This window comes from Pelophylax lessonae, assembly GCF_965119305.1.
Source record: "Pelophylax lessonae genome assembly, chromosome: 1".
In the NCBI taxonomy this organism is placed as follows: Eukaryota; Metazoa; Chordata; class Amphibia; order Anura; family Ranidae; genus Pelophylax; species Pelophylax lessonae.
In genome coordinates, this window is record NC_138768.1 from 327,608,931 (window position 1) to 327,634,396 (window position 25,466).

Genomic DNA, 25,466 nt, shown 5'->3' on the forward strand with positions numbered 1-25,466 from the left:
CCCTTGACTGACATTTTTGACACTTTTGGGGGTACCAGTGACATTACTACAGTAATCAGTGCTATACATATGCACTGTTACTGTAAAAATGACACTGGCAGGGAAGGGGTTAACTTTATTGGAGAAGGAGTGGTTAAGTGTGTCCCTAGGGCGTGCTTCTAAATGTAAAGGGGCATGGCTTTTCATGTAACAGCAGAGATCTACGGTCCTACATAGCAGGACCGTGTGATCTGTGCTGTTACACAGGGGAGAATGACAGGCGACTTTGTTTACACTAGCCGCCTGCCTTTCTCCCTCTCCATCCGACGATCGCGAGTGACTGGCGGACATCGGGTCCGCCGGTCACACGCGCGGGGATCCCAGTGAGCGAGCGGGGGCGGGAGAGCGCCTCTGGCGGCGCACGCTCGCCCCCTATTGGCTCGCAGGCGAGTGACATACCGGTACGTCACTTTGCCTGCACGGGGCTGACCGCCACAGTAAATATACTTGCGGCGGTCGGCAAGTGGTTAAATAAAAGTTCCCCAAACAATATGCACTTCCAAAGTAACAATCAAAACTACACGGCTCGCCACTCTACACTACTGCCGGGACTGAGCTGCAGGCTGTCCTCACTGATCACTGCTGGACGGAGAGCGGTAAGATCACGCTGCTAGCCGGTATATCGGCTGTGAAGTGTCTGCATGTATTGCTATCTTTTGATTGTTACTTTGTTAGTGCATATTGTTTGGGGAACTTTTATTTAATAAACAGTTTAAACAGGCTTCACTATCAGTCTGTACTTTTTCTCCTGGTATGCTGATTGGTCTCTACTCCTGTGATCTACTCTTGAGGAGAGGTGATGAGAGGATTGATCCAAGGTGTGGAGTTTATCTAAGGACAATGAGTGTGCTTTTTGGCCCCATACATTTATGTTTCTGGCGAGTGCAATATTTGAGGGGGGTGATCATCCACGAGGTGCGGTGACGGCTTTGATGGGCTTTTGACCACACTAATCTCTTCTACTACATTTATGAACACTGGGAACGATTTTGCAAAGACTCTGTTCTCTTTTTCAGAGGACTCTAATATAGAGATGTATATCCATTTATGATTTTATCAATTATGTATTTTTAGAAGCGCTGCTAATGTGTGGTTGATTGCATCATACATATTGTTTCTATAATTGCTCCTCATTAATTTCCATTTAAGTCCCAATGCGCTTTATATATATATATATATATATATATATATATATATATATATATATATATATATATATATACACATACATATATATACACATACACTTTTTTTTTTTTTTTTTTACAAAATATAACTAAAAAGGAAAAATCTTTTTTAGCCCAGGTTAAAACTGAGGCCGTTTTGAAATTTCATTCCAACATTTTAGTCCAAGGGCGCTTTCACAGCACAAATGTTTATGGAAATCGCCAAAAGTAGTGCAGAAACTATTTTTGGGAAACAACACCATGTCAAATCGCATGTCAAATTGGACCAATGTGAACACGGGCTTAGTTTTGGATTTTGGTGTCCATTTATGAAACTGTGAATTTCTTTCACCGTTCACTTCTCTGCAGTTTTCCGGGGAAAATTATCACCTCTGGCACCCTTTTTATGAAGCGGTGAACTTCAGTTCTCACAGGGTGATCAGAGGAGAAGTTTTTCCTCGGAGAACAGCCGAGATCTGTGTACAAGTGAATGGACCGCCTGTAATCTAGTGAGACAAAGCGAGATTACAGTACGAGAAACCTTTTAAAAAGCAGTGATAGATTATCACTGCTGAGTACATGTGCGTTCGACCCCCATTAATGTTAATAAAATAATTAGTCCCCCTACATAAATATACATATATACTGCATACACACATTTTTTTATATATATATATATATATATATATATATATATATATATATATATATATATATAAATATATATATATATATATATATATATATACACACATACATATACACACACACACATAAATATGGCAGGGGGACATGATTACTGTGTTGGGGGGTCTGAACGAGGAAGAAGGATGTCGATAATCTTCCTTCTTCCCCCTCAGTTCTCCCCCGATTCTGTCTTCTCTCCCCGATTCACTACCTCCAGGCTGGTGAACCCGGGAGTGTGAATTCTGACCCAGATCACCAGTGAAGTGCGGAGATCGCAGCTTCATAACCTGGCTGTTTCTGTGTCTGTCAATGACAGATTCTCCATGTGTAGAGATGATCAGCGGAGAACATGTTCTCCCCCGATCACCTCTGTTTCATAAACCAATAAAGATCGGAAATGAGCTGTAATCAGCAGGATCACTGCTCATCTCAGTTTCATAAAAAGGACACCATAGTGGGAAGGGATTAGAACACCTGTCAGTTTTTCTTTTTTGCAGTCTGTGTCCCCGTAAGGGTCCTTTCACACGGGCTTTCCTCCCGGCGGACTCAGTTTTTCTCAGTGGGGTTCAATTCGCCGTTCCGCTCTAAGCAGGCGGATGACAGCTCCATCTCCGCTTACTTTGCAGAGACGGAGCTGTCAAATCCCCGCTGTCCTCTATGGGAGATCGGATAATAATGAACCGCCTGTCCGTTTTTATCCAATCCCATCCGATCTGATCCTCCAGATGGATGGAAAATAGGGTTTCCATCCGCCTGGATTTAACGGACAGGATTGGATTGGATAGCAGTGGGCGTCAGTGGACATATCACCGCTGACATCCGCCGCTCCATAGGGGTACATGGAGCATCCGATCAGGTCCGCATGAAAAACTGACAGGCGGACCAATTGGAAAGCCTGTGTGAAAGGAGCCTAATGGGCCATACACACTATAAGATTTTCTGAAGACTTTTTCCTTCAGATTTACCTTTTCTATGTAGTGCAAGGGCCTGCCAGATTGCATACAAATTGAAAGTGTTTAGGTTTGACCTCATATTATATGGTTTTGGTAAGTCTGAAGGAAAAAGTTTTCAGAAAATCTTATAGTGTGTATGGGGCATAAGGGACATTCACCCTCTCTATTTGTCCTGTTTACCATTATCACCAAACGTGAAAGTTTTTGGAGTTGTCACCAGAACATTAATAGAGGGGAAATCTTCAAATGGGGACACTAGTTCTGGTGACAGCCCAAGATTGACTTACTTTGGAGGGATTTACTCTCACTTCCTGTTTTGGGACACAAATAAATAAAATGGATGCCTTGGAGTAAATAAAACGAATCAAGTATGGTACTCAACTTTCTTTTTTCCAGCTACTATCACTTTACTTATTATCAATTAAAAAGAAAAGACATGAATACATTGTATCAGTCAGCTCTACAACACTGTGACAGGTGTGCTTTATGCCCATGCAAACAATCTGCTAGTACAATGTCAGATGTGAGGTTGTAAAACAAGTACAATGCTCTGAATAATGCCATTTAAAGACAGGATCATCTTCACCCTTGTCTGTAAGTATAGACAGCAGATGTCTGTACAAAAGGGCCTACACAGGTCATCTGCCATAGGGATTTATGCAAGTGATCCACTTGATGAATAGCCAGATCTGCTTTCAGATGTCTGGAAAAGTTCATTGTGAATCAGCCATCTGTGCATAATGATACAGCTAGTCGGTAAATAATGGGAGAGTATTGATTAGATTGTTGGCTTCATTTACATAACAAGCAAGCAGCCTTTAGATCCAGGCTCTGCTCATCTCTTTGAATCGATAATAAAGTCATCCATGTACTATGCACTTTTTGCCGGTCATGTCCCAAATTATTCATAATTATATATAAATCATATTTTTAGCTTACCGTGTTAAAGTGATTGTAAAGTAAAATATTAAATATAATATACTTACCTGCCCTGTGAAGTGATTTTGCACAGAGCAGCCCCAATCCTCCTCTTCTGGGGTCCCTCTTCTGTGCTCCTGGCTCCTCCCTCCTGTTCAGTGGCCCCACAGCAAGCAGCTTCCTATGGGGGCTCCCAAGCCGAGTCACAGCTCCCTGTGTCCATTCAGACATGGAGCCCCGGCCCCGTCCCCTCTCTTCCCTTATTGGCTAGCTGACTTTGATTGACGGCAGCAGCAGCCAATGGTGCCTCTGCCAATCAGGAGGGAGAATCTCGGATGGCTGAGACACTCGTGGACATCGCTGGACAAAGAGGGACCTCAGATAAGTATTAGGGGGGCTGCTTCACACAGAAAGCTTTCTTATCTTAATGCATAGAATGCATTAAGATAAAAAACAAAAAAAAAAAAAAAAAAAACCTTCATCCTTTACAACTGGTCAATGTTTTTGCTACTTAATAGGCAGAAATAGGCCTCATGTTTCAGTCTATCCTAGATTGATTTCCCCTCTGCAAAATCATTGGCTTTTAAACCTTCCATGGGTATCAAACGTCTGCGCCCCCTTGTGCACCTTGTGGTACCTTCCTCTGGCTAGTGTATTCTGTAGTGACATAGGGACTGGCAGAAGGAACCACCTGTGCAGTGAGGGATGAACACTCCCAGTAGTGTTGAATGCCGAAAACTTTACACAAGGATGTATTGCATGAAGACAGTAAAGTTTGGACTCGCCATTGGTCAGACATTTAAAATATTCACGGTCTTCTGATGCAGGAGATATTCTTTTAATAATCTCTTTGACAGAGTTGCTTTAACCTCCCTGGCGGTATGATTGTTTCCGATTTTAGGTGCTGATAGCGGTACAATTATTTTGTATATATATATATATATATATATATATATATATATATATATAAAAAGTACAGTAAAACTGCAGGAAAGGGCACTGGGGGGGCAAACTATTGTCAATTTATTTTATTTTGTAATTTGTAATGTAATCCAATAGGATTACAATATATCAGTGTGTTTGTGCGTTTTACTATTTGAATTTGCCGCCAGTTCCACCCCCCTGTGAGCGTCACGTCGTAGGAGACGGAAGCCGGGGCTCACCGCATCGGGCGGAAGATCGGGCCGCCGTATGCTGCAGGGGATCCCGGGGACAAGGTAAGTAACCTCTAACAGGACCAGCGATGCTCCCTGGCGGTACCCCGAGTGTGGCTCGGGGTTACCGCTAATGGCACTAAAATTCCACCCCGAGCCACACTCGGGAATACCGCTAAGGAGGTTAATAGACATTGTAGAAAGATCTTTTGTATAATAGATCTTTTTTGGATGAATTTTTCCAGAAAAATTCATTTTTAGACCATTTCGCGTGGGAAATCTTTCTCACGTGTGTGACACTAAACGCCGATTTAAAAAAACAGGTATGTATTCAAGTATGTATTCCTTACTCAAAGTGGTTGTAAAGGCTCAAGGTTTTTTACCTTCATACATTCTATGCATGAGACTAAAAAAACCTTTCCTGTGCAGCAGCCTTCCCAGCCCCCCTTTCCCGAGCCCCATCGTGATCCATTGATGTGCACGAGAGCCTCGGCTCTCTGGGGACTCTCGCTCTTCATTGGCTGAGACAGCAACGGGAGCCATTGGCTCCCACTGCTGTCAATCATAGCCAGTGAGTCAATGAGGAGAGAAGGGGCCGCGGCCGCGATGCAGCTGTGTGTGTGAATGGACACACAGAGCCGTGGCTCTTTCGCAGCTCGTGAGCAAGCCTGCTTGGGTGCCCCCATTGGGGCCAGGAGCAATGATGATGGACCTGAGAAGAGGAGGATCTTTGCTGCGCTGTGCAAAACCAACTGCACAGAGCAGGTAAGTATGACATGTTTGTTATTTTTTTTAAAAGAGAAAATAAAAATGCCTTTTTATGACTTTAAAAAGTACCTTCTCGCAGACTCAAATCTCCGTATTCCTTTTTTTTTTTTCCTTTTTGCTGCTGTGATCTGACTTCCTTTTAGAGGGTGGCTACCCTCTTTGTTCTCCATGGTCCCAATGTATGCAGGAACAAAATCACTCTTTGCTCACTTCTGAGATGGACTAGGGACCGTGGACTATGGGATTTGCAGTGTTCATAGAGCACTGCATGTGACCACAACTAACGTGCAACGCCCTTTCCAAACAAATGGAAGTGAGAAGGAAAAGGAGAGGTTCAGGAACTCATGGAGGACATTACATGGGAGCAGAAAAAGAGTAAGAAACAATTTAATGAAAAATAGAATACAGGGCCATTAAGAAGTGGATGTATAGGGATAGTTTTAAAGAGACTAAGGATATTGTTTAGTGTTAATTTAAAGTAGAAATCTAGGCAAAACTTTTTTTTTTTTTATTTGGATAGTTAGGGAGGGTTATAACCCCTGTCACATTTTTTCCCCACCATCTGTATCCGATTGACAGGGATTTCCCTTCACTTCCTGTCTCATAGCCAAACAGGAAGTGAGAGGAAATCCCTGCAAATGAAGGGAATTCCTTGGGGGACCCCCAGGTCACCAGAACTAGTGTCCCCAGTGGAAGATTTCACCTCTATTACTTTTCTGGGGACAACCTAAAATTGGGGTTTATCTTTTACTTTCACATTCAATGATAATGATAAACAGGACAAACTGAGGCACAGACAGCAATAAAAACCTGACAGGGGTTCTAATCCCTCTCCACTCTATCCAAAACTAAAAATAAAACTTTGCCTTTAGTTGCACTTTAAAATAATCAAACCGTCATACACATGTGCATTTACTGTGCCTGAATGCTTCATTTTGATAGTATCCAGCACCATCGTACTTTGTGATTTTATGATCATTTTGGCAGGTTGGGTACTGGTCATGAAGAGATCTTTTCATGGGTTCGAACTTTCCTAAAAAGTTTCGAAAAAATAAAAAGGTGAACTAACATCCAACACCCTCCCCAGCCCCCTGGTCCCCGCTGTACTTACCTCCACTAGTGAGTTGTCAGTGCCCACGCAGCCAGTGTGGCCAGTGTCTGTGCTGGCACTGACCAATCAGAATCGCTCAGACCTGTCCTGGAAGCCCTGCAGAAAGTAGAGGGAGAAGACACCGCTCATCACCCACAGAGGTAAGTACAGGGGGGACTAGGGTGTACGTGTTAGTTTAGATTTTTTTTGTGAACAGGTGAAAAGCTACCATGTCGGCTTGGCACCACCCAGCTTGACAAAAGTCAACTGACTTTTGTGGAAGAAGCTGGGTAGAATACTGTTGACCAAACAGCCCTGTATCCAATCAGATGCTGGCACCTTGTACTGGCTGTCAGAATACAATAGCCAGCAGTGGGGATTCGTCAATCTACAATCTTTAGCCTTGCTGAGGAATCTTTTCTTTCATTCAGCGCACAGGTTGAGTGAAAAAAATCTTTAAAGAGTAACTCCACTTTTGTTGAGAAAAAAGCATTCCCCTCTGGGTGATCTATGTACATTACAAGGATTATAACAAACTTTGATGCAGATTCCTACCTTTTTGTTATTCTGAAGAAATCACTGTTTGTTTTTCTGTGTCCTTGTGGGAAAGTGAGTCTAATGGAAGTGGTTTCATAATCATCAATCAGCTGTGCACCTGCAGGACTCTAATAAAGAAAGTTGCAGGGTCTGCATCACTTTAGACGCAATTTCCTATTGGGAGTATCTCACCAAAAATGACATTTTTGTTGCAGGGGATGCCTGTAATCTGACTTGTATCTTATGGTGGCCATACACTATACAAAAAAAATCGTCCCGAAATTCAGACATTTGGACAGCTCTTTCGTTTTTCGGCCAGTTAATGGGCACAAATCGGTAATCGGTTGTGGCGTGAGCCAAAAAAACTAAGGACAAGTTTGGAAATTTTCTGCCGAACGAATGATAAATTGAAGGGTTATTGTGTTTCTCATCCAAACTGTTTGCACTAGGTATATGTGAAAAAACAAACACAAAAAGGATTAATTTATGTCTATTGAATGATTTATCGGTCATTACATGATGGCACGATCCCCTGCTCTCACAGCTGAGTGTTCCTTATTCAAAATGAGTCCAAACTATTTTTCGTATAGTGTATGTAGACTTCTGGGGAAATTGGTGAGCCAATCACACAAGCAGGAAATGATGTTTCGGGGGTGTGGTCAGTACACATTCTGTGTACAGAACAGCTCCAGGTAGCCATATTGTATTGTATTTTCAGAAAATTACAGCTCTGCAGCTTGAAAAGGAAAGGTCATTTTTAATAACATTCAATTACAATATGATTTGTGTTGCAATTGTATACGCTATATTGTTTTTTCTTTATTTGCTATTTTTTTTCCCCACGAAAGTGGAGGTACTCTTTTAAGTGTATGGCCAGCTTAAGTGTTTTGTACCACCTAAAATCTATGGCTAACAATAATTGTGCTGGTTGGTGATCCTTACTGTTATGGTGTGTGGGTTCTTTTTTTTCTCCTTTTGAAGATTGTAATAAGTATGGGTGCCGCTTAAAGTGGTTGTTAAAGAGGTTGTAAACTCATTTAAAAAAAAATTTTTTTTTTTACAACCTGCAAGAGAAAAACATAATGAGCTAGTATGCTTCGCATACTAGCTCATTATGAAATACTTACCTTAGAACGAGCCCCCGCCGTGCCGCTCTCTTACCTGTATGACGGGCGACATGACATGTCGCCCGTCTTCCGGGATCGCGGCATCCGGTCATCTGATTGGCCGGAGCCGCGGTGACGTCACTCCCGCGCACGCGCACGGGAGCCGACGGTCACGGCACGGGGCTCTGAAGGAACGGCACGATCAGCCGTTCCTTCAGAGCGCATGCGCCAGTGACGTCACTGGCTGCATTAAAGGTAAATATCTCCTAAACGGTGTAAGTTTAGGAGATATTTACAGTACCTATAGGTAAGCCTTAACATAGGCTTACCTATAGGTACAACTTCCTGAGGAGGGTTTACTTCCTCTTTAACCCACACTGCTAAATTGATATAATCCTCTTTCTTTCCCAGTGATAGGTGCTCCTGTCACTGTGTTTTATTTAAAAAATGCTGTCTCTAACTGTTTTCAGAGCGCCGACTGACCGTCACATGACCCGCTGCCTCTCTCCTCTCCCCACCTCATAGCTGCAGCGGGCGGGGCCGAGATTCCCCCGCTGACATCAGTCAGGCAGGGAGAAGGAGAGAGGCGGCCGGTCACATGACGGCCAAGTGGCACTCTGAAAACAGGTAGAGACGGCATTTTTCAATAAAACACAGTGACAGGAGCACCTATCATTGGGAAAGAAAGACGATTATATAAGATATAAAAGGTTTTTCAGCAGCAGGAGGGGAGGGGAGGGGACGGGAATCTGACACAAGAGCAGAAATCGGGGAGGGGAGGGGAGGGGGGAGAAAGATAGAGGGAGACAGATGAAGACAGGAGACCTGCGGATGACGGAGGCATGTACACTGACCACGATGTCAGGGCTCAGCAGCTACGGTATACTGTGGTCAGTGTACAGAGGGGAGGGTAGAAACTGGCAGGATCAGCCAGGTATTTTAGGTGATACAGGGGGGCCAAATTACACAGCACAAGCACTGTGCTGTATAACATGCTTTAACCACTTGCTGATCGCCAGCAGTACGTATACTGCGGTAGGTCGGCTCTGTCCCGTGAAACAACGTAACTGTATGTCGCTTTGCAAGACTGGGTGTGCGAGCGCTCCCATTCCACACAGGTGAAGTTAATCTGTGGGTCCAGCGGCTGCGATTGCCCCCGGGCACCAACAATCGCTCCCTGTGGAGAGAGAACAGCGGTCTGCCGTTTTAAACACGGCAGACCTCTTTTCTGACAGTAATGAACACAGGGCTCCTGTGTTCCTCCTATTTAGGAACACAGGTCCCTGTGTTCATTCCATAAGTACATCCACCACACAGTAAGAAAGCACCCCCTAGGGAAACATTTAACCTTTGGATCACCCCAACCCCTTCCCTGCTAGTGTCATATTTTTAGCACTGATTACTGTAGTAATGTCATTGGTCCTCCCAAAAGTGTCAATGTCAGTTAGGTGTCCGATCTGTCTGCCGCAAGGTCGCAACCCAGCTAAAAATCGCAGATCGCCGCTATTACTAGTAAAAATAAATAAATAAAAATTACATAAATCTTTCCCCTAGTTTGTAGACATGATAACTTTTGCGCAAAGCAATCAATTTACACTTACTGAGATTTATTTTTACCAAAAATATGTAGCAGAATACATATTGGCCTAAAATTATGAAAAAAATGGTTACATTTTTTTATTGGGAATGTTATATGGCAGAAAGTAAAAAAATATTGTTTTTTTTTTTTTTTTTTTTCCAGAATTGTCGCTATTTTTTTGTTTATAGCACAAAAAATAAAAAAATCGCACAGGTGATCAAATACCACCAAAAGGAAGCTCTATTTGTGGGGAAAAAAAGGACATCAATTTTGGCCTGGTCATTAAGGGGGCAAATCTTCCGGTTCAGAAGTGGTTAAAGGAACAGGATGTTTATTTTTATTTTAATTGGGGTAACAAAGGCTTAAGCTTATCTATCTAAACTCATGAAATATCTGTGCAAGTATGTCCAGCCTTATACAAGGTGTATGACAAACAGGATTATTGGAAATATATTTTGTATCTATATTACTTATTGTCAAGTAATCCTTAGAAATCTTATCTGGCATTCCCAGAGATCCTTACTGCCCTTATCTAATGACCTCAGAGACCACATGGGTAGCGTCATACCAAAACTATAACAGATAGAATGTAATCAAAGGTTCTCTTATCTAAGGCACTCAAAGGTATACTTGATCCAGTCTTCATCTGCACATGGAGAACAAATATTTTCCATACTCAGGCTCTTTTTAAATAATCTTCTTAACGGTAAGATATCTTGAAGGTGTAAAAAAATTACACACTATTTATATATATATATATATATATATATATATATAAATAAATTTAAAAAATGACCTGCACTTGATAGAAATACGGAGGCTGCGGTTATGGACTTTCTTAAAAGAATACACCTTGCCTGGTTGTCATACCTGGAAGAAACATGCAGATTAGAAAGTGAGACATCCATATCCAGTCTGTGCTCACAGCACTAAAGCCAATGGTCAGCCGACCAACTGGCTTTTCAAGAAGGAGAGCTAAACCATGGCAACCTTTATATTCTCCTAGTATAGGTTTCCTTTAAAATTCCACACGACACCAAACCATTAAAGCGGCAGTATCCCGCTTTTTGACACTTTTACCTACAGGTAAGCCTATAATAAGGCTTACCTGTAGGTACAAATAATATCTCCTAAACTGGCGCGGTTTAGGAGATATTTACAGTGCATGCAGCCGCTCGCGCGAGCGGCGCATGCACACTGAAGGTCCGGGGGGACCTTCAATTATGTTTGCCGGAGCTTGCCGGAAAAATCACTCCCGCGCGCGGCTCCGGCCAATCATCGCGCCAGAGCCGTCTCTTCCGGCCAATCAGCGCGCCGGAGCCACCGAACCCGGAAGAGACAGTGATGTCCGGGGGTCCGTGTCGGGGCTTCGTTTTAAGGTAAGTTACACATAATGGGCTAGTATGCGATGCATACTAGCTCATTATGCCTTTATCTTGCAGGTTTTTTTTTTTTATTTTTTTTTTTTTATAGGGTTTACAACCGCTTTAAGGAGAATCAGCGTGAATATTTAATTTCCTGCTTTTTTGTATTTTTCACACAGCTTTGATATCAACCCTAGCCTCCAATGCAGTAGAAATTTTTTTCTTATAGTGTGTGTGTGTACAATATATTTTTTATATATATATATAATTACCAAAAGTGGGACACCTGCCTTTACACGCACATGAACTTTAATGGCATCCCAGTCTTAGTCCGTAGGGTTCAATATTGAGTTGGCCCACCCTTTGCAGCTTTAACAGCTTCAACTCTTCTGAAGAGGCTGTCCACAAGGTTTAGGAGTGTGTCTATGGGAATGTTTGACCATTCTTCCAGAACCGCATTTGTGAGGTCAGGAACTGATGTGGACAAGAAGGCCTGGCTCCCAGTTTCCACACTAATTCATCCCAAAGGTGCTCTATTGGGTTGAGGTCAGGGCTCTGTGCAGGCCAGTCAAGTTCCTCCACCCCAAACTCGCTCATTCGTGTCTTTATGGGCCTTGCTTTGTTCACTGGTCCACATCATTTGGTGCAGGGGGGATTATGGTGTGAGGTTGTTTTTCAGGAGTTGGGCTTGGTCCCTTACTTCCAGTGAAGGGAACTCTTAAGGCATCAGCATACCAAGACATATTGGACAATTTCATGCGCCAATAACTTTGTGAGAACAGTTTGTGGATGGCCCCTTCCTCTTCCAACATGGTCTGTAAAAACATAGATGAGCGAGTTTGGGGTGGAGGAACTTGACTGGCCTGCACAGAGTCTTGACCTCAACCCAATAGAATAAACTCAAATATCCTTAAAACAAAGTGTAATGAGCTTGTTCTACAAGTGTGCATGTGATTTATTCCACACGCAAATGAACCAGCTTAAAGGAGACATCCACCTAAAATGTTTTGTTTTACTTTTGGATAGAGCAGAGAAGGGTTTTGTTCTAAGTTGGCCATACATTGCTCAAATTTTTGTTGATTTCTGGTGAACCTCATGATTGGAGCTGAGGGTTGCGCTGTTTGCTGAAGCGGCGGCTGCTAAATACAATAGCCAGCAGTTGACATTCCTCTCCATGCTGCTTAGTGTGGATGAGGAATCAAGGAGGTGGCAACTCTAATGCAGTTTCCTGTACCCCACAAGTGTGAACCGAGGCTTACTGGGTATACAGCTTCTTTATATTTTAATCCTTGCCTATACAAACATTGTGTTGAGTTAATTTGAGGGGACAGCAAATTTACACTGTTATACAAGCTGTACACTCACCACTTTACATTGTAGCAAAGTGTCATTTCTTTACACTCGGTTCACACTACGGCGATCTGACTTAGGGGGCGACCTGTGAAGCCGCGTGCACCGCGACTTCGGCACGACTTGCACGGACTTCATATAATGAATGTCTATGCAAGTCGCCCCGAAGTAGTACACGACCCTTTTTCTAAGTTGGAGCGACTTGTGTCGCTCCTATTAGAACAGGTCCTTTACTACACTATGGGACGCGATGGTGCGTGACTTGTCGGGCTGACCAAGTCGCCTGACAAGTCGTACCAGTGTGAATGGAGACTTATGCCTCGTACACACGCATCAATAGTTGGCCGTGAATTTTCGGCCAACGTCCGATCGGCCGATTTTCGGCTTGTTAGTATGATGCTTTCGACAACCGACTCCGACTTTTCGGCCAAACAAAATCTGGTGTGCAGGCTATAAAATTTTTGTTGGCCGTCAACAGAACGGCCGATTGTTCCTCAGTCAGTACAGATTTCGGCAGACAAAAATCTGATGAGCAAGACTGGGCATGCTCAGAGAAGAAAAAACACACGGAAAGTAAATCAGCACATGACATCACTTCTGAAGTTGGTTTTTGTTGGCCGAAAAAATTTGTGTGCAGTCTAGAGCACATTTCAACCAACACAACAACACTGGACAAAAGACGGCCGATCGGTCGACCGATAATCGTTGCGTGTGTACGAGACATTAGTGTTGTCACATGAAAAGATATGATAAAATATTTACAAAAATGGGAGGGGTGTACTCACTTTTGTGAGATACTGTATATAGCACCATCAATTTTTGCACAGCTTTATGTATATTGAACATTGACCTCAGTCCCTGCCCTCAAGGAGCTTACAATCTAAAGTCCCTATCTCACATTTATATGTGCACATACTAGGGCCAATTTAATCTACCAACATGTCTTTGGAGTGTTGGGGGAAGCCCACACAGGCAGAACATGCAAACTCCAGGCAGGTAGTGCCATAGGTTGGATTTAAACTGACAACTCTAGTGCTGCTAGGCGCAAGTACTAACCATCCAGCCTCTGTGCTGCATATTTGATACATACTCAGTGAGGTGAGCTGCCTTGCCATCCTAGGCTACAGGGCTGTGTGTTTCTACTGGTGCACATGGTGTAGGGAGACACAACTGTAGTCCCTGCATACAGGGGTGGCTCCATAGGATGCAAAAGAAAGGAAACACTCTGAAACAGGAAACCTGGGGTAGTGATCATGGCACCAGCTTAACCCTTTGGCGCCGGCTCATGGTGGCGCTTAAAGGGGTTGTGAATTCTGGGAGACAGGACAGGGCTTGTGACGATGTGACTACCATGATTGGCTGTCATAGCGGTCACATGATCAGAAAACTCCCAATCGCAAATAATGACCTGCCAGTCACTGTGTCGGAAGCCACCAGGGGGTACGCTCTTGGCAAAGCTCTATTGGCGATAATGCACTGGAACGTAGGCAAGGATTAAAATACAAAGAAGCTGTATACTCAGTAAGCCTCGGTTCACACTTGTGGGGTACAGGAAACTGCATTAGAGTTGCCACCTCCTCCCTTTAATCCAGAACACATATTAATTACACAGATTCTGAAGCGGATATAATGCACATAGGAGTCCTTTTACATGAGCGGTGCACTCGGCAGACTCCGTTTTTCTCAGTGGGGATTGATCCGCCGATCCCCGCTGAGCAGGCAGATGACAGCTCCGTCTCCACTTAATTTGCAGAGATGGAGCTGTCAGATCCCCGCTCTCCTCTATGGGGATCGGATGAGAACAGACCGCCTGTCCATTTTCATCTGATCCTTTACAATCTGATCCTCCAGACGGATGGAAAATAGGGTTTCCATCCGTCTGGATTTCATGGACAGGATTGGATCGGATAGCAGCGGGTGACAGCAGACATCTGCTGCCCCATAGGGGTACATGGAGCATCCAATCAGGTCCGCCTTAAAGCGGTAGTATCCCGCTTTTTGACACTTTTACCTTCAGGTAAGCCTATAATAAGGCTTACCTGTAGGTACAAATAATATCTCCTAAACCGGCACGGTTTAGGAGATATTTGCAGTGTATGCAGCCGCTCGCGCGAGCGGCGCATGCGCTCTGAAGGTCCGGGGGGACCTTCAATTATGTTTGCTGGGAGCTTGCCGGAAAATCACTCCCGCGCGCCCGCGCCGGAGCCGTCTCTTCCGGCCAATCACCGCGCCGGAGTCGCCAAACCCGGAAGAGACGGCGAGGGATCATGGCAGCGCCTGCAGCGATGTCCGGGGGTCCGCGTCGGGGCTTCGTTCTAAGGTAAGTTACACATAATGGGCTAGTATGCGATGCATACTAGCTCATTATGCCTTTGTCTTGCAGGTTTTTTTTTTCTGTTTACAACCGCTTTAAAAACTGACAGGCGGACCAGATAGGAAAGCCCATGTGAAAGGGGCCTAAGGCACAATGTGAGTTTAATTAGCACCTTAATCAGCCAAAAAAACCTGTGTAATTAATGTGTGTCCTGGTTTAAAGGGACGAGGTGGCAACCCTACACTGCATGTGATTCGGATAGGAATCCCACTACATTCCTATTCAAATCACATGTCATTATTTGCAATGCGATTGGAACCCATTCATTTTTGATGGGCTCAATTCAGATTGCACTGCATGAAAAAGGTACAGGCATCTGATTCTTGCAATTGCACTGTGTTTGCAACCTGTTTTGGGTGTCATAAATTTAACATTGACACCGGTGGCAGATGGCATGAACAGAGTGTGATGTCAATGCAGTGCGGGAAACACCCAAGATTTGCTGCGTGTCCCGCTCCGTTAGGGTTGCCATCTCATCCCTATAAACCAGGACACACAATAATTACACAGGTTCTGTGGCTGATTAAGGTGGTAATTAAACTCACTTAGTGCCTTATCTGCATTATATCAGCCTAAGAAAGAATTATTATGTGTCCTGGTTTAAAGGGATGAGGTGACAACCCTACGCACCACATATATGTGAATCGGGGCGAAGTGATTAAATCAGCTGCTGAGCGTGCTTACAAACTAAGTAGATTAATATCGCTTTAATGAATAATACCTGCTGGAATAAAGTGATAAAACTTTCACATCATTAGAGCAATGTGTTTACTGCTTGTGTGATAAAAGAAGCCTGAACCAGCAGCTTCACCTATAGTCAATGATAAGCGAAGGGGATTCTAGGAAGTTAGTCATTAATGAGTAAGATTGAAGAGCAATGTCCTGATAATCATTCTCAGGGCTATAAACAGCATTTGTAGGTTAACTCTAAACTTTCAGCCCTTTTGGTGCAGCGCTGGAGTTGTTTTTCCGTTACTGTTCCATTGGTTGATATGACTTTGCCCTAACAGCTAAGTACACTGATTCTGGAGCTGCAAACATTTCCTACCTTGTCCCAGTGCCAGGAGCTCAGCATCCTGTACCATTCACAAACACTAAGCACAACACAATTCCCCTTCTATCATTCCTTTTTTTTTCCAGAAATATAATGTAGATTTAAAGTCACAAGAAATCCCTTCGCTAATCCGAACCATTCTATAACGTAGGCAGGAGCCATGTCCCTGTTACCTGTCCCACTGGTTTTTCATGTCTTCCACTATGCTCTCGGTGTACTGTATGTATAACCACACTTGGTTTTGTTTAAGGGTGAACAAAGATCTATAGGACATAGAAGGCATTCCCAGCTATGTAGCAGCGAAAACAGTCCTTTAAGAACCAGGGAACCCAAACATCCACCAATGGGGAGAACACATATAACAAAAAATTCCAATAGGTTTTACAAGTTTGCCCTATACATGTCTTTAATGTGAACTGCGACAGAGTGCAAGATAATCCAAAGTGGATCATGCAGAGAACAACTTTCTAGCAACCAATTTTAGACCCTATTTACACTTGAGGCCCTGTTAACACCTGAGCGACACAGAGCTTTTTCGGGGGTGCGTTTTTGAGCAGCAATATTCATTTTGAATGGGTCTTTCTCCGCTCCAAAAACGCACCAAAGTAGCTAATGTACTAAACTTTGGCACTGAGCTAGGAGCGTTGGCATTGCATTTCTTGCCGCGATGTTCGTGTTTTTTGTCGCACGACAATCGCGGTAGAATTGCACAACGTTATGAAAAAACGAGTCTCTCGTTTTGCTGCAATTCTGGAATTACATGATTTTACCCGCAATTCCAAAACACTCCGACATGAATGGGGTTTTTCCATGCGTTTCCTGAAACCTGACAACGCTCAACGGGAAAAATCCCTTCATTTTTGATGTCGCCTGTTAACACCTCTGCATTGTGTCCCTTGCCGTAGGAAAAAGCTCATGAGCTTTTTTCGGGCAGAATCATGCATTTATGGCTCCCATGGACTATATTGGGTGTGCCTGAAAATGTGCGGCACAAGTATTTTAGAGCATTGCTTGTGTCTAACAACTTCTCTGGCAGATACAAAGAAGACAATAACATAAAATGTCACAGATGATGCTTTCATTGTCTGAGGCTTGAAAACACATGAAAAATGCATGCAAAGCATTTCAGAAATGCGTAAAAATGCAAAAAAAAAAAAAAAAACAACTGCTTTAAAATTGGCTGAATATGAATACTCATCCAAATTTCTGTTGTGAAAACTATTGCACAGATCAACACAATCTTCCAATAACAGCAAACACTGTGTGTATCTACATATAGATAGATAGATAGATAGAGACTGAGAGAGCGACAGAGAGTGATAGGCAAAGAGATAGATAGATAGATAGATAGATAGATAGATAGATAGATAGATAGATAGATAGATAGATAGATAGATACAGAGAGAGCGATAGATAGATAGATAGTGATAGGCAGATAGATAGATAGAGATAGATAGATAGATAGATAGATAGATAGATAGATAGATAGATAGATAGAGACTGAGAGAGCGACAGAGAGTGATAGGCAAAGAGATAGATAGATAGATAGATAGATAGATAGATAGATAGATAGATAGATAGATAGATAGATAGATAGATACAGAGAGAGCGATAGATAGATAGATAGTGATAGGCAGATAGATAGATAGAGACAGAGAGAGCGATAGAGAGTGATAGATAGATAGATAGATAGATAGATAGATAGATAGATAGATAGATAGAGAGCGATAGATAGTGATAGGCAGAGAGATAGAGAGATAGATAGAGACAGAGAGAGCGATAGAGAGTGATAGATAGATAGATAGATAGATAGATAGATAGATAGATAGATAGATAGATAGATAGAGAGCGATAGATAGTGATAGGCAGAGAGATAGAGAGATAGATAGAGACAGAGAGAGAGATAGATAGTGATAGGCAGAGAGATAGATAGATAGATAGATAGATACAGAGAGAGCGATAGATAGATAGATAGTGATAGGCAGATAGATAGATAGATAGAGACAGAGAGAGCGATAGAGAGTGATAGATAGATAGATCACAGCTGATTGAAATTTAAATGTGGGTGAACAATACTTAAATGGTCAGTGCTATATAAATACCTGTAATAAAAATGAATAATGAGTAGAAGTTGATTAAGTTAATACCATTTATTGGCTAAACCAAATAAGTAAGTCCCCGTTCACGCGACCTGTGAGGCGACCTGGTCGCCTCACAGGTCGCCGGATGTCGCCTTCCATAGGGAAGCTGCGGACCCGTTCTAATAGGAGCGACACAAGTCGCTCCGACTTAGAAAAAGGGTCCGGAGCTTCTTTGGGGCGACCAGGAGGCGACCGCCATAGACTTCAATGTTATGAAGTCCGTGGCGGCCGCTCCGAGGTCGCGGTGCGCTGCTCGCACCGCGACCTCGGAGGTCGCCCCTGGAAGTAGCGTCGCTCGTATGTGAACGGGGCCTTATGGTATAAGTTTTGGAGGCATGCTGGCTGCTTGTTCAGGCAACATAATAAAAAATAAATAACAACAAAATAATAAATAAATGTCTGTATAAGGTCAGCATTCTGTTGTATACAAACATCCAACACGTGTTTATACAAGCTGTCCTAGTTATTTAAACTATGGACTGCTTCTACAATAATTCCTGTCCTAGTAATAGTACCCCCCCCCCCCCCCCCCCCTTTTAAATGGCAGCAGTCACTTTGTTAGGGACATGAGTATTCTTGGTGTTTGCACAGAGGATTTCTCCTTGGATCCCTCCTACATTATCCAAGTTTGAATAATAAAGAAGCATGTGATCATTGTATGAGAATGGCAGCCCCATCCCTTGTGCTGAGCAGGTAGTATACAGTCCTGGCTGGGGTAGGGGACACTTACTTGTGCTGCCTCCGGCTGTCCCTGAGATTGAAGAGGGTTAGAGAAGAAAAACAAGACATATAATAAGAGCTGGGTGCCAGGGAGGGAGGGTGCAAGGTACAGAAGCTCCGCGATTTCGAAAGAAGAGAAGATCACTCAGCGAATTCTGAGTTGTAGAGAAAGCATTTCTTATCAGCTGGGGGAGGAGGAGGAGGAGGGAGGAGAGAGGAGGAAGGCAGAGGAAAGGTGATGGACACAGGCTACTGCCTGTCTGATAAGGACCCCCATCATCACAGCTGCTAGGAGAGGACACTGAGACAGGGACAGGCTTTGTCCTGTATATAAGAGGGACAGGCTGTGTCCTGTATATAGGAGTGACAGGCTGTGTCCTGTATATAAGAGGGACAGGCTGTGTCCTGTATATAAGAGTGACAGGCTGTGTCCTGTATATAAGAGGGACAGGCTGTGTCCTGTATATAAGAGGGACAGGCTTTGTCCTGTATATAGGAGTGACAGGCTGTGTCCTGTATATAGGAGAGACAGGCTGTGTCCCGTATATAGGAGTGACAGGCTGTGTCCTGTATATAGGAGTGACAGGCTGTGTCCTGTATATAGGAGAGACAGGCTGTGTCCTGTATATAGGAGTGACAGGCTGTGTCCTGTATATAGGAGAGACAGGCTGTGTCCTGTATACAGGAGTGACAGGCTGTGTCCTGTATATAAGAGGGACAGGCTGTGTTCTGTATATAGGAGTGACAGGCTGTGTCCTGTATATAAGAGGGACAGGCTGTGTTCTGTATATAGGAGTGACAGGCTGTGTCCTGTATATAAGAGGGACAGGCTGTGTCCTGTATATAGGAGTGACAGGCTGTGTCCTGTATATAGGAGTGACAGGCTGTGTCCTGTATATAGGAGTGACAGGCTGTGTCCTGTATATAGGAGAGACAGGCTGTGTCCTGTATATAAGAGGGACAGGCTGTGTCCTGTATATAGGAGTGACAGGCTGTGTCCTGTATATAGGAGTGACAGGCTGTGTCCTGTATATAGGAGTGACAGGCTGTGTCCTGTATATAAGAGAGACAGGCTGTGTCCTGTATATAAGAGGGACAGGCTGTGTCCTGTATATAGGAGTGACAGGCTGTGTCCTGTATATAAGAGGGACAGGCTGTGTCCTGTATATAAGAGGGACAGGCTGTGTCCTGTATATAGGAGTGACAGGCTGTGTCCTGTATATAGGAGTGACAGGCTGTGTCCCGTATATAGGAGAGACAGGCTTTGTCCTGTATATAGGAGTGACAGGCTGTGTCCCGTATATAGGAGAGACAGGCTTTGTCCTGTATATAGGAGTGACAGGCTGTGTCCTGTATATAGGAGAGACAGGCTTTGTCCCGTATATAGGAGTGACAGGCTGTGTCCCGTATATAGGAGAGACAGGCTGTGTCCTGTATATAGGAGAGACAGGCTTTGTCCTGTATATAGGAGAGACAGGCTGTGTCCCGTATATAGGAGAGACAGGCTTTGTCCCGTATATAGGAGTGACAGGCTGTGTCCCGTATATAGGAGAGACAGGCTGTGTCCCGTATATAGGAGAGACAGGCTGTGTCCTGTATATAGGAGTGACAGGCTGTGTCCTGTATATAGGAGAGACAGGCTGTGTCCTGGATATAGGAGAGACAGGCTGTGTCCTGGATATAGGAGAGACAGGCTGTGTCCTGTATATAGGAGAGACAGGCTGTGTCCTGTATATAGGAGAGACAGGCTGTGTCCTGTATATAGGAGAGACAGGCTGTGTCCTGTATATAGGAGAGACAGGCTGTGTCCTGGATATAGGAGAGACAGGCTGTGTCCTGGATATAGGAGAGACAGGCTTTGTCCTGTATATAGGAGAGACAGGCTGTGTCCTGTATATAGGAGAGACAGGCTGTGTCCTGGATATAGGAGAGACAGGCTTTGTCCTGGATATAGGAGAGACAGGCTTTGTCCTGTATATAAGAGAGACAGGCTGTGTCCCGTATATAGGAGAGACAGGCTTTGTCCTGTATATAGGAGAGACAGGCTGTGTCCTGTATATAGGAGAGACAGGCTGTGTCCTGTATATAGGAGAGACAGGCTGTGTCCTGTATATAGGAGAGACAGGCTGTGTCCTGGATATAGGAGAGACAGGCTTTGTCCTGGATATAGGAGAGACAGGCTTTGTCCTGTATATAAGAGAGACAGGCTGTGTCCCGTATATAGGAGAGACAGGCTTTGTCCTGTATATAGGAGAGACAGGCTGTGTCCTGTATATAGGAGAGACAGGCTGTGTCCTGTATATAGGAGAGACAGGCTGTGTCCTGTATATAGGAGAGACAGGCTGTGTCCCGTATATAGGAGAGACAGGCTGTGTCCCGTATATAGGAGAGACAGGCTTTGTCCTGTATATAGGAGAGACAGGCTGTGTCCTGTATATAGGAGAGACAGGCTGTGTCCTGTATATAGGAGAGACAGGCTGTGTCCTGGATATAGGAGAGACAGGCTGTGTCCTGGATATAGGAGAGACAGGCTTTGTCCTGGATATAGGAGAGACAGGCTTTGTCCTGTATATAAGAGAGACAGGCTGTGTCCCGTATATAGGAGAGACAGGCTTTGTCCCGTATATAGGAGAGACAGGCTGTGTCCTGTATATAGGAGAGACAGGCTGTGTCCTGTATATAGGAGAGACAGGTTGTGTCCCGTATATAAGAGAGACAGGCTGTGTCCCATATATAGGAGAGACAGGCTGTGTCCTGTATATAGGAGAGACAGGCTGTGTCCTGTATATAGGAGAGACAGGCTGTGTCCTGTATATAGGAGAGACAGGCTGTGTCCCGTATATAGGAGAGACAGGCTGTGTCCCGTATATAGGAGAGACAGGCTGTGTCCCGTATATAGGAGAGACAGGCTGTGTCCCGTATATAGGAGAGACAGGCTTTGTCCTGTATATAGGAGTGACAGGCTGTGTCCCGTATATAGGAGAGACAGGCTGTGTCCCGTATATAGGAGAGACAGGCTTTGTCCTGTATATAGGAGAGACAGGCTGTGTCTTGTATATAGGAGAGACAGGCTGTGTCCTGTATATAGGAGAGACAGGCTGTGTCCTGTATATAGGAGTGACAGGCTGTGTCCTGTATATAGGAGAGACAGGCTGTGTCCCGGATATAGGAGAGACAGGCTGTGTCCCGTATATAGGAGAGACAGGCTTTGTCCTGTATATAGGAGAGACAGGCTGTGTCCTGTATATAGGAGAGACAGGCTGTGTCCTGGATATAGGAGAGACAGGCTGTGTCCTGTATATAGGAGAGACAGGCTGTGTCCCGGATATAGGAGAGACAGGCTGTGTCCCGTATATAGGAGAGACAGGCTTTGTCCTGTATATAGGAGAGACAGGCTGTGTCCTGTATATAGGAGAGACAGGCTGTGTCCTGTATATAGGAGAGACAGGCTGTGTCCTGGATATAGGAGAGACAGGCTGTGTCCTGGATATAGGAGAGACAGGCTTTGTCCTGGATATAGGAGAGACAGGCTTTGTCCTGTATATAAGAGAGACAGGCTGTGTCCCGTATATAGGAGAGACAGGCTTTGTCCTGTATATAGGAGAGACAGGCTGTGTCCTGTATATAGGAGAGACAGGCTGTGTCCTGTATATAGGAGAGACAGGTTGTGTCCTGTATATACGAGAGACAGGCTGTGTCCCGTATATAGGAGAGACAGGTTGTGTTCTGTATATAGGAGAGACAGGCTGTGTCCTGTATATAGGAGAGACAGGCTGTGTCCTGGATATAGGAGAGACAGGCTGTGTCCTGTATATAGGAGAGACAGTTTTTGTCCTGTGTATAGGGACTTTCCATTCTGTAGTCAAGGCTTCACAAGCCACTTACATCTCTCCTCCAGCTTGGGAAAGCCTCTTATATTATGAGGATAGTTTATACTACCAGCAAATCTGTTGGGGAATTTCACCTTCAAACTAGAAAGGATTGTGCCTGTTTTTACATCCACATGTATTAAAGCTGAACTTCAGGCATAAAATATGTAGTTTAAAGTGTAAGTCCAGGCAAAAAGTAACTAACGCTAAGCCTGCTCTCTGCCACATTCTAAGTCAATGTTTTTTTATTAATTGTTTTCAGAAAAACAATAAAAAAGGATCATTTGGTAGCGCAATGAACAGTCCTCGCTGACTTCCAACATAAAACAAAAGAGGCATACAAATGTATGTGAGGTTTGATTGGATCTAATGGAGACCATAACACGCAGGTTAGGTCTGCCGTGAAACCCCTAACACACATAAACTAGTTTATACGGAAGGACAGTACCTGATTGTAAACTACATATAAAGTGTTTGAACATTATGAGCTCTGTGAGGCAACCTTCTGGCTAATCACCTTGTATCGTGTATATGCAAGACCAGTGGCAGCCGTTGTGTTGGGGGCACAGGGGCACCGCCCCCCCCCCCTATCCATGCGTCCGGCCCCCTAATCTGCATGCGGGGCAGGACGCATGGAGTTCAATGGGATTTTTTTTTTTTGTCACATGATTAGAGCCAGAGGCTCTAATAGGCTTCAGAAGAGGGTGGACCCGGGGCGCAGAGCAGTGCGTCCCGAGCCCTCCCATTGTGTGACAATAGCGAATGAAAATTCGCTATTGTCACACGGATCCTCTTCCTGGCCAATCAGGAAGCCGGTCCGAGACCCGCTCCTGATTGGCCGAAAGGTGAACGCATGCCATTGGCCGAGGAGGAGGCAGGAGGACTCGAGGAGACGCCGGGGAACAGGAGAATCCGGGGCTGCAGGTAAGTCTCTCTGCATTGATGGGGGCACGGCACGCTAGTCACTACATTGATGGGGGCACGGCACGCTGGTCACTGCATTGAAGGGGGCACGGCAAGCTGGTCACTGCATTGATGGGGGCACTGCAAGCTGGTCACTGCATTGATGGGGGCACGGCAAGCTGGTCACGGTATTGATGGGGGCAGGGCAAGCTGGTCACTGTATTGATGGGGGCACTGCAAGCTGGTCACTGCATTGATGGGGGCACGGAAAGCTGGTCACTGCATTGATGGGGGCACGGCAAGCTGGTCACTGCATTGAAGGGGGCACGGCAAGCTGGTCACTGCATTGAATAGGCACAGCAAGCTCGCCACTGCATTGAAGGGGGCACGGCAAGCTGGTCACTGCATTGATGGGGGCACGGCAAGCTAGCCACTGCATTGATGGGGGCACAGCAAGCTGGTCACTGCATTGATGGGGGCACGGCAAGCTGGTCACTGCATTGATGGGGGCACGGCACGCTGGTCACTGCATTGAAGGGGGCACGGCAAACTGGTCACTGCATTGATGGGGGCACGGCAAACTGGTCACTGCATTTAAGGGGTCATGGCAAGCTGGTCACTGCATTGATGGGGGCACGGCACGCTGGTCACTGCATTGATGGGGGCATGGCACGCTGGTCACTGCATTGAAGGGGGCACGGCAAGCTGGTCACTGCATTGATGGGGGCACGGCAAGCTGGTCACTGCATTGATGGGGGCATGGCAAGCTGGTCACTGCATTAAAGTGTAAGTCCAGGCAAAGAGTAACTAACGCTAAGCCTGCTCTCTGCCACATTCTAAGTCAATGTTTTTTTTATTAATTGTTTTCAGAAAAACAATAAAAAAGGATCATTTGGTAGCGCAATGAACAGTCCTCGCTGACTTCCAACATGAAACAAAAGAGGCATACAAATGTATGTGAGGTTTGATTGGATCTAATGGAGACCATAACACGCAGGTTAGGTCTGCCGTGAAACCCCTAACACACATAAACTAGTTTATACGGAAGGACAGTACCTGATTGTAAACTACATATAAAGTGTTTGAACATTATGAGCTCTGTGCGGCAACCTTCTGGCTAATCACCTTGTATCGTGTATATGCAAGACCAGTGGCAGCCGTTGTGTTGGGGGCACAGGGGCACCGCCCCCCTATCCATGCGTCCGGCCCCCTAATCTGCATGCGGGGCAGGACGCATGGAGTTCAATGGGATTTTTTTTTTTGTCACGTGATTAGAGCCAGAGGCTCTAATAGGCTTCAGAAGAGGGTGGACCCGGGGCGCAGAGCAGTGCGCCCCGAGCCCTCCCATTGTGTGACAATAGCGAATGAAAATTCGCTATTGTCACACGGATCCTCTTCCTGGCCAATCAGGAAGCCGGTCCGAGACCCGCTCCTGATTGGCCGAAAGGCGAACGCATGCCATTGGCCGAGGAGGAGGCAGGAGGACTCAAGGAGACGCCGAGGAACAGGAGAATCCGTGGCTGCAGGTAAGTCTCTCTGCATTGATGGGGGCACGGCACGCTGGTCACTGCATTTATGGGGGCACGGCACGCTGGTCACTGCATTGAAGGGGGCACGGCAAGCTGGTCACTGCATTGATGGGGGCACGGCAAGCTGGTCACTGCATTGAAGGGGGCACGGCAAGCTGGTCACTG

The 25,466-nt window shown here is 44.9% G+C and overlaps 1 protein-coding gene across 1 annotated transcript in view; it reads right to left on the reverse strand.

Moving 5' to 3' along the window:
• SLC7A7 (solute carrier family 7 member 7) overlaps positions 1-19,161 on the reverse strand; it is a 75,311-nt gene extending 56,150 nt beyond the window's left edge. Inside the window, exon 1 of the mRNA XM_082243267.1 lies at positions 19,011-19,161. The gene's annotated coding sequence lies outside the window, so the exon portion shown is untranslated. The remainder of the gene's footprint in view (positions 1-19,010) is intronic.
• Positions 19,162-25,466: the final 6,305 nt, after the last annotated feature.